Genomic DNA, 21,123 nt, shown 5'->3' with positions numbered 1-21,123 from the left:
TGGGTGGGGGGGAAGAGAGAAGCCGGCGTTTGGGTGGGGGGGGGGAAGAGAGACCCGGCGTTTTGGAGGGGGCGGAGGAGAGAGAGGACCCGGTGTTTTGGGGGGGGGGGGGGGAGAAGAGAGAGACCCGGCGTTTGGGGGGGAGAGAGAGACCCGGCGTTTGGGGGGGGGGGAGGAAGAGAGAGACCCGGCATTTGGGGGGGGGAAGAGAGAGAGACCCGGCGTTTGGGGGGGGGAAGAGAGAGAGACCTGGCGTTTGGGGGGGGGGGAAGAGAGAGACCCAGCGTTTGGGGGGGGAAGAGAGAGACCCGCGTTGGGGGGGGGGGGGGGGAGAGAGAGACCCAGCGTTTGGGTGAGAGGGGGGGAGGAGAAGAAGAGAGAGCAAGCGTTTGCGGGGGGGGGAGAAGAGAGAGACCCGGCGTTTGGGTGGGGGGGAGAGAGAGCCGGCGTTTGGGTGGGGGGGGGGGAAGAGAGACCCGGCGTTTTGGGGGGGGGGGGGGAGAGAGACCCGGCGTTTGGGGGGGGAAGAGAGAGACCCGGCGTTTGTGGGGGGGAAGAGACAGACCGCGTTGGGGGGGGGGGGGGGAAAGAGAGAGACCCAGCGTTTGGGTGAGAGGGTGGGAGGAGAAGAAGAGAGAGCAAGCGTTTGCGGGGGGGGGGGAGAAGAGAGAGAGCCGGCGTTTGGGTGGGGGGGGGGGGGGGAAGAGAGACCCGGCGTTTGGGGGGGGGGGGGAGAGAGACCCGGCGTTTGGGGGGGGAAGAGAGAGAGAGACCTGGCGTTTGGGGGGGGGGGAAGAGAGAGACCCGGCATTTGGGGGGGGGGAAGAGACAGACCCGCGTTGGGGGGGGGGGGGGGGGAAGAGAGAGACCCAGCGTTTGGGGGGGGGGAAGAGAGAGACCCGCGTTTGGGGGGGGGGGAAGAGAGAGACCCAGCGTTTGGGGGGGGGGGAAGAGAGAGACCCAGCGTTTGGGGGGGGGGAAGAGAGAGGACCCGCGTTTGGGGGGGGGGGAAGAGAGAGACCCGGCGTTTGGGGGGGGAAGAGAGAGAGACCCGGCGTTTGGGTGAGAGGGGGGGAGGAGAAGAAGAGAGAGCAGGCGTTGGGGGGGGGGGGGAGAAGAGAGAGACCCGGCGTTTGGGGGGGGGGAGAGAGAGAGAGACCCGGCGTTTGGGTGGGGGGGGAGAGAGAGCCGGCGTTTGGGTGGGGGGGGGGGGGAAGAGAGACCCCGGCGTTTGGGGGGGGGGGAGGAGAGAGAGACCCGGCGTTTTGGGGGGAGGGGAGGAGAAGTAGAGACCGGCGTTTGGGGGGGTGGGGAGGAGAGAGACCCCGGCGTTTGGGGGGGGGGGGGGAGAGAGACCCGGCGTTTTGGGGGGGGGCGGGGAGAGAGACCCGGCGTTTGGGGGGGAAGAAGAGAGAGACCCGGCGTTTGGGGGGGGGAGAGAGAGAGACCCGGCGGTTGGGGGGGGGCGGGTGAGAGAGACCCGGCGTTTTGGGGGGGAAGAAGAGAGAGACCCGGCGTTTTGGGGGGGGGAGAGAGAGAGACCCGGCGTTTGGGTGGGGGGGAGGAGAGAGAGACCGGCGTTTGGGGGGGGGGGGGGGGGGGAGGTGAAGAAGAGAGAGACCGGCGTTTGGGTGGGAGGGGGGGAGGAGAAGAAGAGAGAGCAGGCATTTGGGGGGGGGGGGGGAAGAAGAGAGAGACCCGGCGTTTGGGGGGGGAGGAGAAGAGAGAGACCCAGCGTTTGGGGGGGGGAAGAGAGAGACCCAGCGTTTGGGGGGGGGGGGAAGAGAGAGACCCGCATTTGGGGGGGGGGGGGGGGGAGAGAGAGACCCGCGTTTGGGGGGGGGGAGAGAGAGACCCGGCATTTGGGGGGGGGGGAAGAGAGAGACCCGCATTTGGGGGGGGGGGGAAGAGAGAGACCCAGCGTTTGGGGGGGGGGGGAGAGAGAGACCCAGCGTTTTGGGGGGGGGAAGAGAGAGACCCAGCGTTTGGGTGGGGGGGAGAGAGAGACCCGGCGTTTGGGGGGGGGAGAGGAGAAGAGAGAGACCCAGCGTTTGGGTGGGGGGGGAGGAGAGAGACCCGGCGTTTGGGGGGGGGAGAGGAGAGAGAGGAGACCCAGCGTTTGGGTGGGGGGGGAGAGAGAGACCCGGCGTTTGGGGGGGGGAGAAGAGAGAGGACCTGGCGTTTGGGGGGGGAGAGAGAGAGACCTGGCGTTTGGGGGAGGGGGAAGAGAGAGACCCGGCATTTGGGGGGGGGGAAGAGACAGACCCGCGTGGGGGGGGGGGGGGGAAGAGAGAGACCCAGCGTTGGGGGGGGGGAGGAGAGAGACCCGCGTTTGTGGGGGGGGGGGGAAGAGAGAGACCCAGCGTTTGGGGGGGGGGGGAAGAGAGAGACCCAGCGTTTGGGGGGGGGAAGAGAGAGACCCGCGTTTGGGGGGGGGGGAAGAGAGAGACCCGGCGTTTGGGGGGGGAAGAGAGAGAGACCCGGCGTTTGGGTGAGAGGGGGGGAGGAGAAGAAGAGAGAGCAGGCGTTGGGGGGGGGGGGGAGAGAAGAGAGAGACCCGGCGTTTGGGGGGGGGGAGAAGAGAGAGACCCGGCGTTTGGGGGGGGGGGGAGAGAGAGCCGGCGTTTGGGTGGGGGGGGGGGAAGAGAGGAACCGGCGTTTGGGGGGGGGGGAGGAAGAGAGAGACCCGGCGTTTTGGGGGGAGGGGAGGAGAAGATAGAGACCCGGCGTTTGGGGGGGTGGGGAGAGAGAGACCCGGCGTTTTGGGGGGGGGGAGAGAGAGACCCGGCGTTTGGGGGGGGGGGGGGGAGAGAGACCCGGCGTTTGGGGGGGGGAAGAAGAGAGAGACCGGCGTTTTGGGGGGGGGAGAGAGAGAGACCGGCGTTTGGGGGGGGGGGGGGGGAGAGAGACCGGCGTTTGGGGGGGGAAGAAGAGAGAGACCCGGCGTTTGGGGGGGGGAGAAGAGAGAGACCCGGCGTTTTGGGTGGGGGGGAGGAGAGAGAGATCCGGCGTTGGGGGGGGGGGGGGGGAGGTGAAGAAGAGAGAGACACGGCGTTTGGGTGGGAGGGGGGGAGGAGAAGAAGAGAGAGCAGGCATTTGGGGGGGGGGGGGAAGAAGAGAGAGACCCGGCGTTGGGGGGGGAGGAGAAGAGAGAGACCAGCGTTTTGGGGGGGGGAAGAGAGAGACCCAGCGTTTGGGGGGGGGGGGAAGAAGAGAGACCCGCATTTGGGGGGGGGGGGAGAGAGAGAGACCCAGCGTTTTGGGGGGGGGGAGAGAGAGACCCGGCATTTGGGGGGGGGGAGGGACGAGGAGAGGACCCGCATTGGGGGGGGGGGGGAAGAGAGAGGACCAGGTTTGGGGGTGGGGGGAGAGAGAGACCCAGCGTTTTGGGGGGGGGAAGAGATGAGACCCCAGCGTTTGGGTGGGGGGGGGAGAGAGACCCGGCGTTTGGGGGGGGAGAGGAGAAGAGAGAGACCCAGCGTTTGGGTGGGGGGGGAGAGAGAGACCGGCGTTTGGGGGGGGGGAGAGGAGAAGAGAGAGACCCAGCGTCTGGGTGGGGGGGGAGAGAGAGACCCGGCGTTTGGGGGGGGGGAGAGAGAGAGACCCTGGCGTTTGGGGGGGGAGGAGAAGAGAGAGACCCGGCGTTTGGGTGGGGGGGGGGAGAGAGAGGCCCGGCGTTGGGGGGGGGGGAGAGAGAGAGACCCGGCGTTTGGTGGGGGGGAAGAGAGAGACCCGGCGTTTGGGGGGGGGGGCGGGAGAATGACCCGGCGTTTGGGTGGGGGGGGGGAGAGAGAGACCCGGCGTTGGGGGGGGAGAGAGAGAGACCCGGCGTTTGGTGGGGGGGAAGAGAGAGACCCGGCGTTTGGGGGGGGGGGCGGGGAGAGAGACCCGGCGTTTGGTGGGGGGAAGAGAGAGACCCGGCGTTTGGGGGGGGGGAAGAGAGAGACCCGGCGTTTGGGGGGGGGGCGGGGAGAGAGACCCGGCGTTTGGGGGGGGGGAAGAGAGAGACCCGGCGTTTGGGTGGGGGGGCGGGGAGAGAGACCCGGCGTTTGGGGGGGGGGAGAGAGAGACCCGGCGTTGGGGGGGGGAGAGAGAGAGAGACCCGGCGTTTGGGGGGGGGGAAGAGAGAGACCCGCGTTTGGGGGGGGGAAGTGAGAGACCCGGGATTTGGGTGGGGGGGGAGAGAGAGACCCGGCGTTTGGGGGGGGAAGAGAGATACCCGGCGTTTGGGGGGGGAAGAGAGAGACCCGGCGTTTGGGTGGGGGGGGGGGAGAGAGAGACCCGGCGTTTGGGTGGGGGGGGGGGAGAGAGAGAGACCTGGCGTTTTGGGGGGGAGGAGAAGATAGAGACACGGCGTTTGGGGGGGGGAAGAGAGAGAGAGACCCGGCGTTTGGGGGGGGGAAGAGAGAGACCCGGCGTGTGGGGGGGGGGGAGAGAGAGGACCCGGCGTTTTGGGGGGGGGGAGGAGAAGATAGAGACCCGCGTTTGGGGGGGGAGAGAGAGACCCGGCGTTTGGGGGGGGGGAGAGAAACCCGGCGTTTGGGGCGGGGAAGAGAGAGACCCGGCGTTTGGTTGGGGGGGGAGAGAGACTTGGCGTTTGGGTGGGGGGGGGAGAGAGACCCGGCGTTTGGATGGGGGGGGGAAGAGAGACCCGGCGCTTGGGGGGGGGAAGAGAGAGACCCGGCGTTTGGGGGGGGGGAAGAGAGAGACCCGGAGTTTGGGGGAGGGGGGAGGAGAAGAAGAAGAGAGACCCGGCGTTTGGGTGGGAGAGGGGGAGGAGAAGAAGAGAGAGACCCGGCGTTTGGGTGGGAGAGTCATCTGCAAATGTGGAGATATAACATTTTGTTCCCTCATCTAAATCATTAATATATATTGTGAATAGCTGGGGCCCCAGCATCAATCCCTGTGGTACCCCACTAGTCACTGCCTACCAATTTGAAAAAGACCCATTAATTCCTATTCTTTGTTTCTTGTCTGCCAACCAGTTTTCTATCCATCTCAATACACTATCCTAATCCCATGTGCTTTACTTTTACACACTAATCTCTTAGGCTGGACTTTGTCAAAAGCCTTCTGAAAGTCTAAATATACCACATCCACTGGCTCTCCCTTGTCAACTCTACTCGTTTATCACCGCCTATCTCAACCACGCCACTGTCTTTAAACTAATTGTAACTAATTGCAAGACTTGGACATCCAGAATTGGATGAGCAGATATTTGCTCCAACTAAATGTTGAGATGCAATTGTCTCTGGTCTCCACCTCATTCTTCACTCCCTCGCCACTGACTCCATCCCTCTCCATGGCAACTGTCTGAGGCTAATCCAAATTGTTTGCAACCTTGGTGTCGGATTTTGCCTGGAGTACAGCTTTTGACCATATACAAATAGCATGACTAAGACCACCTGTTTTCAAATCTATAACACTGCCTGACTGCACCCTGTCTAAACTCATCTGCTGTTGAAACCCTTTGTTGCCTCTAGACTTGACTATTCTAATGCACTCCTGGCTGGCCATGATATTTTTCCCTCCAAAAAACGTGTTCATTCAAAACTCCATATCCTGCCATGCATCAAAGCCCATACGTCTATCTCCCCAAGCTCACTGATTTAGATTGGCTCCAGGTTGAACAACTCCTGTGGTTTCTCGAATCTGAAAGAAAAACAGAAAATACTGGACAATCTCAACAGGTCTGACAGCATCTGTGCAGAGAGAATGGAGCGAACATTTTGAGTCTGGATGACTCTTAGAGAGAACTGGGTGGCAGTGGCATAGTGGTTAGCATTGCTACTTCACACGCCAGGGACCCGGGTCCAACTGCAACCTTGGCTGTGTGGAGTTTGCACATCTCCCAGTGTCTGCGTGGGTTTCCTCCGGTTGCTCTGGTTTCCTCCCACAGTCCAAAGATGTGCAGATTAGGTGGATTGGCCATGCTATAATTGCCTAAAGGTTTGGTGGGGTTACAAGGTTATGGGGATATGAGGGGTGAGTGAGCCTAGGTAGGGTGCTCTTTTAGAGAGTCGGTGCAGACTCGATGAACTAAATGGCCTCCTTCTGGATTTGGATTTTATTTATTGTCACGTGCACCAAGGTACCGTGAAAAGTATTTTTCTGCGAGCAGCTCAACAGATCATAAAGTACATGAAAAGAAAAGGAAATAAAAGACATAATAGGACAGCACAAGGTACACAACGTAACTACGTAACACCAGCATCGGGTAAAGCATTCAGGAGTGAAGTGTTATTGAGGTCAGTCCACAAGAGGGTCGTTTAGGAGTCTAGAAACAGTGGGGAAGAAGCTGTTTTTGTCTCTGTTCGTGCGTGTTCTCAGACATTTGTATCTCCTGCCCCATGGAAAAAGTTGGAAAAGTGAGTAAGCCGGGTGGGAGGGGTCTTTGATTATGCTACCCGCTTTCCGCAGGCAGCGGGAGGTGTAGATGGAGTCAATGGATAGGAGGCAGGTTTGTGTGATGGACTGGGCTGTGTTCACGACTCTCTGAAGTTTCTTGCGGTCTTGGGCTAAGCAGTTGCCATACCAGGCTGTGATGCAGTCAGATAGGATGCTTTCTATGGTGCATCTGTAAAAGTGTGTAAGAGTTAATGTGAACATGCCGAATTTCCTTAGTTTCCTGAGGAAGTATAGGCGCTGTTGCGCTTTCTTGGTGGTAGCATCGACGCGGGTGGACCACAACAGATTTGTGGAGATGTGTACCTCTAGGAATTTGAAACTGCGAACCATCTCCACCTCGGCCCCATTGATGTTGACAGGGGTGTGTACAGTACTTTACTTGCTGAAGTCAATGACCAGCTCTTTAGTTTCGCTGGCGTTGAGGGAGAGATTGTTGGCGTTGCACCACTCCACTAGGTTCTCTAACTCCCTCCTGTATTCTGACTCGTCGTTATTCGAGATCCAACCCTCTCGAATCTTGAGATTCAAGATTCTGCACTTTCGGGATTCTCTAATTCTATTCCAACTGGAAATAGGATCAAATTTATGCTGTTGGAGCAGTGGGGCTAGATAGAGGGTCAGCAATAGACAAATATATAGAACAGTACAGCACAGAACAGGCCCTTCGGCCCTCGATGTTGTGCCGAACAATGATCACCCCACTTAAACCCACGTAACCCGGATACCCAACAATCCCCCCATTAACCTTACACTACGGGCAATTTAGCATGGCCAATCCACCTAACCCGCACATCTTTGGACTGTGGGAGGAAACCGGAGCACCCGGAGGAAACCCACGCGCACACGGGGAGGACGTGCAGACTCCACACAGACAGTGACCCAGCCGGGAATCGAACCTGGGACCCTGGAGCTGTGAAGCATTGATGCTAACCACCATGCTACCGTGAGGCCCCATAGGTGGAGATTAAAAAATATGTCATGGACAGAAAGATAAAGGGAATGTAAATGGGGATGATCATGGATAAGAAGGTTGCTGATAGTGGAATAATAAGAGATCAGAATGTCTTGATGGTAGATCAAAGGTAATCAATGTGTCAAAGAACTGCCTCACCTGGAAAGAATGTTTAGGCCCTTGGATGGCGAGCAGAGAGAAGGAAAAGGAGTAGGTGATACACCTTCTACGATTGCATGGGAAGGTGCCATGGGAAGTGGGTGAGGTGCTGTGGGTGATGGAGGTGTGGACCAGGGTTTGCCAGAGGGAATGGTCCCTGTGAAATGCTGACAGGGGGAGTGAGGGGAAGATGTGTTTGATGGTGGCATCATGCTGGAGTGGGCGGAACAGGCAGAGGATGATTCTTTGAATGCTGAGGCTGGTGAGGTGAAAAGTGAGGAAAAGGCGGACCCTATCCTGGTTCTGGGAGAGAGGGGAAGGGGCGAGAGCAGAGGTCCGGGAGATGGGGCACGGCTGAGAGCCCTGTCAACCCTAGTGGATCGGAAATAACGATTAACAAAGAATGAAGACATGTCAGCAGTGCCGTTTCGGAAAATGGCATCATCAGAACAGATGCGACGGAGGCGCAGAAAGTGGAAGAATGGGATGGAGTCCTTACAGGCATTGTTGAGGAAGCTGTGGGAGTCAGTGGGCTTGTAATGGATACTAATAGACAGTCTATGCCCCAGAAATGGGGATGGAGGGGTCAAGGAAGAGAAGGGAAGTGCTGGAGATAGACCATGTGAAGGTGATAGAGGGGTGGAAATTGGAAGCAAACTTAATATATCTATCCAGGTCCAGACAGGAAAATAAATCAGCACCGAAACAGTCATCAATAAACCAATAAAAGTGTTGTGGGATGGAGCTGGAAAAGGACAGGAATTTTCATCTTTGTTTTTGGATCCTTCCGCAGTCTGGCTCCTCTCTACTTCTGAGGTCTTCTTCTGCCCTACAACCTTCTGAGACATGAGTTTCTCTCATTCCAGAATCTTGAGCATCCCCAATTTTAATTGCTCCACCATTGGTGGAGAACCTTAAGAAATAGGAACAGGAGTAGTCCATTCGGCCCCTCGAGCCTGCTCTGCCGTTCAATAGGATCATGACTGACCCAACATTCCTCAGGTCCACTTTCCTGCCCTTTCCCAGTAATCCTTGATTCCCTTACTGATCAGTCGATGGCTGCCAAGTCCATAATCTCTGAAATTCACTCCATAAACCTCTCTGCCTATGCACCTCGCTTTCTGCCTTTTAAACAATCCTTAAAAATACCTGTTTAACTAGGTAAGCTTTTGGTCACCTCCCTAATATCTCCTTATGTAGCTCAGTGCCAGGTTCGGTTTTGTAATTCCTCTGTGAAGCACTTTGAGATGTTTTATTATGTTAAAGGCATTGTATGAATACAGGTTGTTATTCGTTTTCAGCATATACTGCTGCACAAAAGTTGTGTCAGAACTTAATTGCTAAACCTACAAGTTTATCGAATAGCCCCTCCAGACAAGTTCAAATTGATATGTAGAAGAAGCAGGGGGGCTGCAGAAGGACTTGGACAGGCTAGGAGAATGGGCAAAGGAGTGCAGCTGGAATACAATGTGGAAAAGTGTGAGGTTATGCACTTTGGAAGGAGGAATGGAGGCATAGACTATTTTCTAAATGGGGAAATGCTTAGGAAATCAGAAGCACAAAGGGACTGAGAATCCTTGTTCAAGATTCTCTTTTGGTTAACGTGAAGGTTCAGTCGGCAGTTAGGAAGGTAAATTCAATGTTAGCATTCGTGTTGAGGGGGCTAGAGTACAAGACTAGGGATGTACCAGGCTGTATAAGGCTCTGGTCAGCTCCCATTTGGGGTGTTGTGAGCAGTTTTGGGCCCCGTATCTAAGGAAGGGTGTGCTGGCCTTGGAAAGGTTCCAGAGGAGGTTCACAAAAATGATCCCTGGAATAAAGTACTTGCCATATGAGGAACGGTTGAGGACACTGGGTTGGAGTTTAGGAGGATGAGATGGGATCTTATTGAAACTTACAGGATACTGCGACATCTGGATGGAGTGGACGTGGAGCGGATGTTTCCACCAGTGTGAAAAACTAGAACCAGAAGACACAATCTCAGACTGAAGGGATGATCCTTTAAAACAGAGATGAGGAGCAATTTTTTCAGCCAGACGATGGTGAATCTTTGGAACACTTTGCTGCAGAAGGCTGCGGAGGCCAAATCACTGACTGTCTTTCAGACAGAGATAGATAGGTTCTTGATTAATAAGGATGTGGAGATGCCGGCGTTGGACTGGGGTGAGCCCAGTAAGAAGTCTTACAACACCAGATTAAAGTCCAACATGTTTGTTTCAAACACGATTTTCGGAGCACTGCTCCTTCACCTGAGGAAGGAGCAGTGCTCCGAAAGCTCGTGTTTGAAACAAACCTGTTCGACTTTAACCTGGTGTTATAAGACTGATTAATAAGGGGATCAGGGGTTATGGGGAGAAGGCAGGAGAATGGGGATGAGAAACGTGGAGCAGACTCAGTGGGCCGAATGGCCTAATTCTGCTCCTATGTCTTATGGTCTAAATTGTGCTGATCAACGATTCGGACCCACAATTCTGTGCAAATTCCAGACAGGTTTTATTAGACTGGCACCTATTTGGTGCCTATTTTGGCCAAAATAACCCTTTTCACATTTACATTGTACCTTTCATGATCACAGGCTATTCAAAGACTCTTTAAAACCAATTAAGTGTAGTCATTATTGTAATGTCGGAAATGTGCAGACAAACTGCGTCCCACACACAGCACTGTGATAACGATATATTTTAGTGATGCTGGATGGGAGGGGAATATTTGCCAGAACATTGTGGAGGCATCCACCGTTTTTCTTCAAAAAAGGTGCAATGGAATATTTTGCATCCAGTTGAGAAGACAGGCATTGATTTAATGCGCCCTTCAAAAGATGGGACCTCTGACAGTGCCGCACATGCTCATCACTGCGCTGATCTATCAGCCTGGATGCTTGCACTGAATGGGGCTTAAACACATGTCTCTCTGAATTAGGAGAAAGAACAATCACCGAGCATTAGTTGATGTAAATATCTTCTGATGTGGTAGATTTGTATTGAACTCAGTACTCAATTTCTTTAGCTGTGTGGCCAAAGCCTGTAGTCAGATATTGAGCCGTAAACTCAATAGAAATCTGCAACAACCACAGAATTAGATGTGCAATTTGCACCTCTAATCAGTGTTTGATGTACTTTTCTATTCACTTACCTGATGTGGATTAGAACTGTTCTCCAATAATACTTGATTCATAGTCTGCATTGTTAAGTAAATAACAATCTCCCAGTGTCCCAGTGGTTGAACGTATTTCCTAGAGCAGGGAGTCATACTGTGCTGATCTCAATAATGATTAGCACTGCTGTCTCACAGTGCCAGGGTCCAGTGTTCAATTCTGGCCTTGAGTGTCTGTATGGAGTTTGCATTTTCTACCTGTGTCTGTGTGGGTTTCCTCTGGGTGCTACAGTTTCCTGGTTAAGTGGATTGGCCATGATAAACTTGCCCCTTAGTGGTTTTTTAAATTCATGTTTACAGGATGTGGTCGTCGCTGGTTAGGCCTACATTTAGAAACATAGAATCATAGAATTTACATTGCAGAAGGAGGTAATTCGGCCCATCGAGTCTGCACCGGCCCTTGGAAAAAGCACCCTACCTAAGCCAACACCTCTGCCCTATCCCTGTAACCGAGTAACCTCACCTAACCCAACCTTTTTTGGACACTAAGGGCAATTTAGCATGGCCAATGCACCTAACCTGCACATCTTTGAGCTGTGGGAGGAAACCGGAGCACCCGGAGGAAACCCATGCAGACACGGGCTGAATGTGCAGATTTTGCACACACAGTGACCTAAGCCAGGCTTTGGGGGTCAGGAGGTGAGTTACTCGCTGTAGGATTCCTTGCTTTTGACCTCCCTGGTAGCCATAGTATTAATGTGGCTCATTCAGTTCACTTTCTGATCAATGGTAACCCCCAGGATGTTGATTGTGGAGGATCCAGCGATGGTAATTCCATTGAATGTCAGGGGCGGTGGTTAGATCCTCTCTTGTATGAGATGCTTATTGCCTGGCACTTGTGTGGCACAAACGTAACTTTTCACTTGTCAGTCCAAAGATGTGCAGGGTTAGGTGGGGTTACAGGGATAGGGCAGGTGTGTGGGACTAAGTAGGTTGCTCTTTCAAAGGGTTGGTGCAGACCCGATGGGCTGAATGGCCTCCTTATGAACTGTAGGAATTCCATGTTTCTATGGTTCTATTGCAGAAAGTGTTTGCAGCTCGGGGAACTTGTTTGTTTGTTTTGTTTATTGTCACGTGTACTAAGGTAGAGCGAAAAGTATTTTTCTGTGCGAAATTCAAACAGAGCATTTAGTACATGAAAATGAAATAAAATGAAGAGAAAATACATAATAGGGCAACACAAGGTCCACAATGTAAATACATGGACACCGGCATTGGGTGAAGCATACAGGAATGTAGTATTAATCAAGTCAGTCCATAAGAGTATCGTTTAGGAGTCTGATAACAGCGGGGAAGAAACTGTTTTGAATCTATTTGTGTGTGTTCTCAGACTTTTATATCTCCTGCCCAATGGAAGAAGTTGGAAAAGTGAAAAAGCCGGGTGGGAGGGGTCTTTGATTATGCTGCCTGCTTTCCCCAGGCAGCGGGAGGTGTAGATGGAGTCAATGGATGGGAGGCAAGTTTGTGTGATGTACAGGGCTGTGTTCACGCTCGCTGATGTTTCTTGCGGTCCTGGGCTGAGCAGTTGTCATACCAGGCTGTGATGCAGCCAGATAGGATGCTTTCTATAGTGCATCTGTAAAAGTTGGTAAGAGTCAGTGTGGACATGCTGAATTTCCTTAGTTTCCTGAGGAAGTATAAGTGCTGCTGTGCTTTCTTGGTGGTAGCGTCGACGTGGGTGGATCAAGAGAGATTTTTGGTGATGTACACACCTCGAAATTTGAAGCTGTTAACCATCTCCACCTCAGCCCTGTGGATGCAGACAGGGGTGTGTACAGATCTTTGCTTCCTGAAGTCAATGACCAGCTCTTTAGTTTTGCTGGCATTGAGGGATTGATTGTTGTCGTTGCACCACTCCACTAAGTTCTCTATCTCCCTCCTGTATTCTGAATCGTTGTTGCATGGTGTGTTGCCGACCTGGTGTCAGGGTGAAGGACATCTCAAAGCAGCTTGAAAAGATTTTGGAGAGGGAGGGGGAGGATCCAGTTGATGTGGTCCATGCTAGAACCAACAATATAGGTCAAAGTAGGTAAGAGGTCTTATTTGGGGATTATCAGGAATTCAGAGCAAAATTAAAAAACAGGACCTCAACGGTTATCTCTGAATTATTAACCGAGCCATGTGCAAATTGACACAGAGATAGGAAAATCAGGGAAGTAAACACGTGGCTAACGGAATGGTTCAGGAAGGTTGGGGTTCCATTTCATGTGGCACTGGTATCATTATTGGGACCAAAAGGAGCTATACCATTGGGATGGGCTCCATTTGAACCAGTGTGGGACCAGTGTCATCGCAGAAAGACTAAATAGGGTGGTCACAAGGACTTTAAACTAGTAAATAGTAGGGGGAGGGGAAAGTAAATACAATTTCAAAAACGAATCACAGGACAGAGAATAAAGAAACAGTCAGGAATCCTACTTCAGGGATGGCAGGTAATGGCAGGTAAAGAAGTGAGCAAGTGCTGAGGGGCAGGTTACAGTGTGTGACCCACATAAGAGTTTTACATCCAAATGCAGAGGCATTGTTATGTGCCTAGATTAAATGATCTGCAGGCACAAATTCAAATTGAAGATTATGATATGGTGGCCATTGCTGGGACATGGCTGCAGGATGGGAACTTAATACACCAGGTTATAAGGTTTACAGGATGGTGAGGGGAAAATGGCAGAGTTGGGCAGGGGGTGGCCAGGAGTAGCCTTACTGATTAGAAACAGAATCAATTCATTGGCGAGAGAGGATGTAATAAGGGCAAAGCATCCAGTGCAGACCTTGTGGGTGGAACTGAGGAACAGTAAAGGATCTAAAACAGTAATAGGTGTTGTGCCATGGTGGGAAGTACCACATTATATAAATGCACTAATTAGGCAATGTGTGTTGCAAAGGCAAAGTAGTATTAATGGGAGATTAGGAGAGGCAGTCAAGCATCTGTTAAAAAGGCAGTGAATTCCTGGAGTGTTTCCAATAGCAATGTGTCCTGAACGCAGCAAGTGGACAAACAATATTGGATTTAATAATGAGTAATGAGCCAGTTTTAATTAGTAATCTAATTGTGTGAGAACATTTATCAAATAGTGATCATAACATGATCGAGTTCAATGTAATGTTTGAAAGTGAAAAGGACAAATCAGCTAATCGGTTTAGGTAAGGCCGAATTTAATGAGATGAGAAGGAGTCTGTCCACAGTGTGGTGTTCTTTGTGGTTCAACTCCTAGGATGGTTGGCGTAGTATTCACAAAAATCACAACTAGCTTTTATATTAAACAAAGCTAAAGATTTATTTACACTACTGAATTGAATTCGACCTCTTATTTCTAGATAATAAACACTGACAATAAACAAACAATCTGCACCCACCTACCACTAATCTCTACACGAATACAATAACTATGATCTGCTCTCACTCTCACTAGCTTTCCTGCAGTCTTTCTCCTCGTCTCCTCCTCAACACTCACCCAGAAGGCTTAGCAGCAATGCTTATGTAGGTCTGCATCTGGCTCCCTCTGGTGGTTGATTCAGACATAACATTAACCCTTACAGTTCTGTACATTTCTCATAATATCGCACACAGTAAACTGGGAAAATCTGCTAATGGGCAAAACAACTGAAGGACAATGGGAAAATGTCTATAAAAATATTTAACGCAGTACAGAACAAGTTTATACCTCTGAGAAGGACATGTTCCACTGCACAGATAGAACAGCCATGGACATCGAAAGAGATAAGGGATAACATAAAACTAAAAGAAAGGGTAACAAAAATGCAAAAAACAGCTCATATACCAACGAATGGGAAAGATACAAAGACTAGCAAATGGTCACAAAACAGCTTATGAGAGCTACTAAAAGTAATTTTTAAAGGAAGCTGCAAGAAACATCAAAATCAATAAGAAATTTTATAGTTACATAAAGGGAAAGCAGGTGGCCAGGAGCAATATTGGCCCACTAAAGATTGAAAGTGGGGACATTCAGTGACTATGGGGACATGGTAGATATGCTGAATAAATACTTTGCCTCAGTATTTACAGTATAAAAACTTACCAGATGTCCTGAAGACATTAATAGCAGATTGGGGACAAGGGCTAAATAAAATTTATGCAAGCAAAACATCAATAATGAGGAAGTTAAAGGGCAGCACGGTGGCGTAGTGGGTTAGCCCTGTTGCCTCACGGCGCTGAGGTCCCAGGTTCAATCCCAGCTCTGGGTCACTGTCTGTGTGGAGTTTGCACATTCTCCCCGTGTTTGCGTGGGTTTCGCCCCCATAACCCAAAAATGTGCAGGGTAGGTGAATTGGCCACACTAAATTACCCCTTAATTGGAAAAAAAAATGAATTGGGTACTCTAAATTTATTTTAAAAACAATAATGAGGAAATTAATGGAACTCAAGAGTGGCAAACCCCCAGGACCAGACAGTTTCCATCTGAGGGTATTAAAGAGTTCCCTAGATTCAGGAGTCAGCCCTCTGGATTGGAAAATTGCTCAAGTCACTCAGCTTTTTAAGAGGAAAACCAAGTAATTACAGACCAGTTCACCTAACATCTGTGGTTGGGAAATTGTTGAAGTCTTTACTCAAGGATAAGGTAACTGAACACTTTGAAAACTTTCAGTTAATCAGGGAGTGCCATTATGAATTCATGACAGGTAGGTCATGCCTGACAAACCTCATTGAATTTTTTGAAGAGGTGACTAAGGTAGTGGACAGGGGAATGTCTATGGATGTTGTTCATATGGACTTCCAGAAGGCATTTGATAAAGTCCTCCATAAGAGGCAGTTAATAAGGTAAAAGCCCACAGAATTGAACATAAATTACTGACCTGGCTGGATAAGTTGGTCGAGTGGCAGGCGACAGAAAGTAGGGATAATGGATAGGTACTCAATCTGGCAGGGTGTGCGGTGTCCCACAAAGATCTGTGTTAGGGCCTCATTAATCATTAACAACTTGGATAATGGCATAAAAGTCATATATCCAAATTTGCTGCCAACACAGTTTTACTGGCATTGTAGGCAGTGTAGATGACAGCATAAATTTGCAAAGGGGTATTGATACACTAGGTGAATACACAAAACTGTGGATGATGGATTTCAATATAAGAAAGTGTGAGGTTATTCATTTTGGACCAAAAAAGGATAGATCAGGGTACTTTCTAGATGGTAGAAAGCTAAATTCAGTGAATGTCCAAAGAGACCTGGGGCTCAGGTGCATAGATCTTTAAAATGCCGTGAACAAGTGCAGAAAGTTATCAAGAAGGCTAAGGAAACGGTGAACTTTATATCTAGAGGAATGGAGTATACGGATTCAAACGTTATGCTGTAGCTTTACAAAATCCTGGTTGGAGCCCACATGGAGTACTGTGAGCAGATCTGGACACCACACCTTAAGAAGGATATTTTGGTCTTGGAGGGAGTGCAATGTAGGTTTATAAGAATGATACCCAGACGTGAGACATTAAGTTATGAGGAGAGAATATACAAATCAGGCCTGTTTTCTCTGGAATTTGGAAGGTTAATGGGTGATCTGATCGAACTCTTCAAGATATCAACATGAAAAGATATCAACTTTAAAAAGTGAAAGTCCTGTTTTGGGCGCGCTTGGCAGTGTTTTTTGGCAGCTGCAGCGCAGAGAATAACTCTGCTATCCAGCGGCACTTTGCCACTTACCCTGCACCTCTTTGGGTTGTGGAGGTGAGACCCACGCAGACAGGCGGAGAATGTACAAACCCCACATGGACAGTAACCCGGGGCCGGGTTCGAACCTGGGTTTCAACGCCATGAAGCAGCAATGCTAACCACTGAACAACCATGCTGCCTCTTCTGAGGCTGCACTTAGAGGGTACAGGAAAGGCTCCTCGCAGACCAGGGCGCTGTTTTGGAAGGATGCCCCGATCTTTCTCCTCCCTTTCAGCCACACACTGATAATAAATTTGTTCATGGAATATGAGCGTCACTGGGCAGTATTTATTGTCCATCCCTAAGTGCCCTTGAGGAGTTGGTGTTGAGCTGCCTTCTTGAACCACTGCAGTCAGTGTAGTGAAGGTACAACCACAGTGCTGTTAGGGAGAGAGTTCCATGATTTTGACTCAGCGACAGAGACGGAACAATGATATAATTCCATGCCAGGACGGTGGGTGGCTTGGTGGGGAACATCCAGGTGGTGGTGTCTCATGTATCTTCCCCTGCAAAAGCATCTGGTGTATGTATGGCATGCCCACAGCTAAGTGCCCTTGTCAACATAGGGTGACATACGGACTACACCTGAAGTGGATGCATTTTCCCAGCTAATATTTGCAGTTGTGGATGACTCCAGAACTCAGACCCAGTAATAAATGTTTCCATGAAAGTGGTTCAAATGTGGAGCTCATTACCAGAGGGAATAACTGAGTGGAATAATATGGATGCATTCAAGGGGAAGTTAGATAAATCCATGAGGGAAAAAGCAGTGGAATGTTGATGGGATTAGACAAAGAAGGATAGGAGAAGGCTTGCGGGGAATATTAATACCGCGTGGACATGTATTGCCAGTTGGCCTATTTTTTTGCTGTACATACTTTGTAAAAGTTTGTAACACTTGGGAAGACACCAACAAAATCAATATTGAGGATGTGAATCCTTACTCAGAACAATTTAATGCTGCACTGCATTATCACTTGGTGCTATGATTTATCGATGTCTATGTCATGTATGCCACATTGTGCTATTCTATTTTGTTAAGTTGTGCTTTCGCTGTATTATCGGCAAGAGGAGGCCCAGAAGAGGAGTCTGAGAAAGGAATACTAGCGATCTCGAGACCAAAGACGAATCCCACCTTCCAGAAACACCTGCCAAGCGTGCAGTTGAAGATGTGGCTCTAGGATCGGACACGTCAGCCACGCAAGGACCCAGAGGACCCATGGTCAGTAACACAGAGTTTATTAGGTGGTCAATCATTCTCTTCAGCGAGTGATTTCTGAAGAAGTTATGCTATGCCTCATTTTGAACAGTCATGTATTCAAAGCAAGTTTCTATTAATGCCTATAATTAATTTCTGATGTTGAGTTCTAATTATGTCTGTAGGCAGTGTTCAATTGAGATGTGATGCTCTGTCTATTCTGTTACCCTGTGTTGTGCTGCTTTCAGTCACATTCTGCCCAGAATCTGTGGAGCCAGTGAACGTATGAGTCAGATTATTTTCCTCATTCTTCAGCTTCAATTATTTTTCCATTACGGGTTATTGAAAATGAAAGTAGATAAGTGGGTTAAAATGGCATCTCAGACACGGTGAATGATGGCAACAATAGTCTATCTCCTTAACCAATCAGATTTAAAGATCGGGAAAGAAACAGAGTGAATAACAGAGATGGAGATGGGGTGAATTAACATCAAATTGGATGAGGAAAAATAAGAAAAGGAAAGAAAGATTGGATTAGGAAAGAAAGAAAAAGAGAATGGAATATAAAAATAGGGAAGTCCTGCTAAAACTATACAAGGTACTAGTTAGACCACACCTGGAATACTGTGAACAATTTTGATCCCCTTATCTAAGGAAAGATTTACAGGCATTGGAGGCAGTCCAGAGAAGGTTCACTAGGTTGATCCCGGGTATCGAGAGATTTTTTCTTGACGGGAGGTTGAGTAGGTTGGGCCTGTACTCATTGGAGTTTAGAAGAATGAGAGGTGACCTTATTGAGACATAGAGGATTCTCAGGGGGCTTGCCAGGGTAGATGCTGAGAAGATGGCTTCTCTTGTGGGACAGCCTGGGACCCCAAGGTTCAACCTCAGAGTGACAGGTCACCCATTTAAGACAGAGATGAGGAGGAATATCGTCTCTCAGAGGGTAGTTAATCTGTGGAAGTAGTACAGCAAAGTGCTGCAGAAACCGGGTCATTTAAGGTTGAGATAGACAGATTTTTAATCGTTAAGGAAATCAAGGGTTATGGGGATAAGGGGGGAGTTCCAGATGCAGTTTGCAGCCCTTAGAAGAATAGGTGAAAAGTGAGTGGCAGTGGGGGCAAGAGCAGGCCAAGGCCAGAGAGCTTGGAGACAAGTCACAGCAGTCCTGTGACATCATGTAAGTATGCCGTGTGACATCACAGGTAAGTGATTGGTAGGTGAGTATTTCCCTCTTCTACTTTTCTAGCTTGTTTTAACATTGAAGCCGAGGTGTGAAAAATTACAGGGTGAAAAATAAAGCTCAGTGATAAAATTGTAAACAAATTGAAACTCGAGTTGAACAAAATAGAGATGGAGAGCCAGGTGATGTGTTGTAGCTGCAGCATTTGGGAGCTGGTGGACCCTATTATCGTTCATACTGACCACATTTGCAGCAAATGCTGGTTGCTCGTTAAACTTCGGCTCAGAGTTAATATTAGCTGGACTGTGAGCTTCCTACTATGTGACACATCTGGGAGGGTGGGGGAGAGTTACCTGGACAGTGTGTTTCAGGAGGCAGTAACACCGTTTAGATTAACTACCTTGTCCGGGATTCTCCGAAATCCCGGCCAAGTATTGACGCCGGTGTCAAAACCGGCGCGAGCGACGCCAGCGTCAATGGGCCTCCAGGCTCAGCCATTCACCCCTTCCTCGGGGGCTAGAATGGAGCCGGAATGCAGTGCGCTGCTCCGGCACCAAAAACCTGCCCTACACGGCCGGCACGGGTCTACGCATCTGTGCGCCACGGCCGGAGCGGGTCCGCGCAGACGTGCCACGCCGTCTCCGCGCAGGCCCCCGGGCAATATGGCTGAGCCCTACAGGGGCACGGCGTGGAGGAACATAGGCCCCCCCGGCCCGGAATTAGCGCTCCCACCAATCGGTTTCCCCCGATCGCGGGCCTGGCCACCGTGGAGGCCCCCACCAGAGTCGGCTCCCCCCGCTCTCCCACCAGGATGGCCCTTGCGGCCAGATCGCTGAGGTCCCGCCGGGTAGGACCATACGCAAATGCGCCCTCGGTACTCGGGGGAACTCAGCGGGCACTCCGCCTGTCGAGCGAGCAGAATCGCCGCGGGGGCTGCTTTCAACTGTCCTCAACCGGCGCCACGGTGACCAGGGCAGCAAGATTAGCGCCAATTCTCCAGTCGCCCCAGAATCGGCGGCCCGGCGTCAAAATGGCGTTGCGGGATTCGCACCCCCCCCCTCCCCCCCCCCCCCCCCACCCCCCCACCCCCCCGCCGATTCTCCGACCGGCGCGGGCCCGGAGAATCCTGGTCCATGGAATTTGGTCAGTGGTCAGGGACGAGTGAGACAGGTAGAGGAATCCAAGAGGTAGCTCTGCAGGAGCCTCGGCCTCTGCCCTCATCAAGATTCTTTCTCTCTGTGTGGACGAGAGCTGGGAACTGAAGGGACGTTGAGCACACTTACTGTAGCACCAGCATACAGGCAGCCCAAAAAAGATGTAGGAAGAAAAACTGGCAAACACTGGAACAAGGACAAAAACCTTGGCAGAATGTTCATCTTGACTGACCGAACCCTGCCCGCCAAGGACAGAGCAAGACTGTTCCACCTCTGCACCCTAAACCCGGGCCTCCTGAACTCCCAGATACCTAAAGTTGGAACCAGCCAACTGGAAAGTCAGCACCCTCAGATCAACTCCCCTCCCTGGGGGATTAACCAAGAAACACTCACTGTTTTCCAGGATTAATTTATTTCCTGAAAATGAACCAAAGAGCCAAGAGAGTCAGCAGACCCATTATGTCACCGATGGTGGGAATCGGGCCTGTCACAGACAAAAAGAGATCATCAGCATCGAGCGACGCCCTATGCTCCACCCCTCCCCTTATTGTCCTTCTCTACCTACCTAAAGCCCTCAAGGCGGTGATCAAAGGCTCTATCACCAATACAAACAAGACAAGGGGCACCCCTGTCTGGTCCCCTGTTTAATTGGAAATACTTTGAGTTTATGTGATTTGTGCGGACACTGGCATTTGGGGCTTTGTACAGAAATCGTACCAAAGACACAAACTTGAGCCCTAACCCAAACTTTTCCAATATCACAAACAAATACCCCATTCTACCTTATCGGCTGTCTTCTTGACATCCAATGCAATAATTACCTCTGGTTCCAGCCCCACTGAAGGGGGCAGCACCACATTTAACAACTGCTACACAGGCGACAACAATTGCCAGCCTTTAACAAAACCCGCCTGATTCCCCCCCCCCCCCCCCCCCCCCCCCCCCCCCCCCCCGCAATAACCTGAGGGATACACTGCACCAGCCTCAGTGCTAACACTGTGGCCAATATCTTAGCATCTACGTTGAATGAAGAAATCGGGAGGTATGACCAGCATTCCACTTGGCCCTTATCTTTTTGAAAAGAAGAAGTGAAATGGATGCTTGCATTTGCGCCTCAGGCAGGAATCTTTGAACGTCTCCACAAATACTGATACCAACTATCTCTCAAACCTCTTTTAAAATTCTACCGGGAACCCATCTGGCCCCGGGGTCTTACCTGCCTGCATTCACCCTATAACTGTCAAGACCTTC

The sequence above is a fragment of the Scyliorhinus canicula genome, chromosome 4 (assembly GCF_902713615.1).
Source record: "Scyliorhinus canicula chromosome 4, sScyCan1.1, whole genome shotgun sequence".
In the NCBI taxonomy this organism is placed as follows: Eukaryota; Metazoa; Chordata; class Chondrichthyes; order Carcharhiniformes; family Scyliorhinidae; genus Scyliorhinus; species Scyliorhinus canicula.
The sequence above is the reverse complement of the archived record's forward strand: the minus strand, read 5'-3'. Positions refer to the sequence as shown.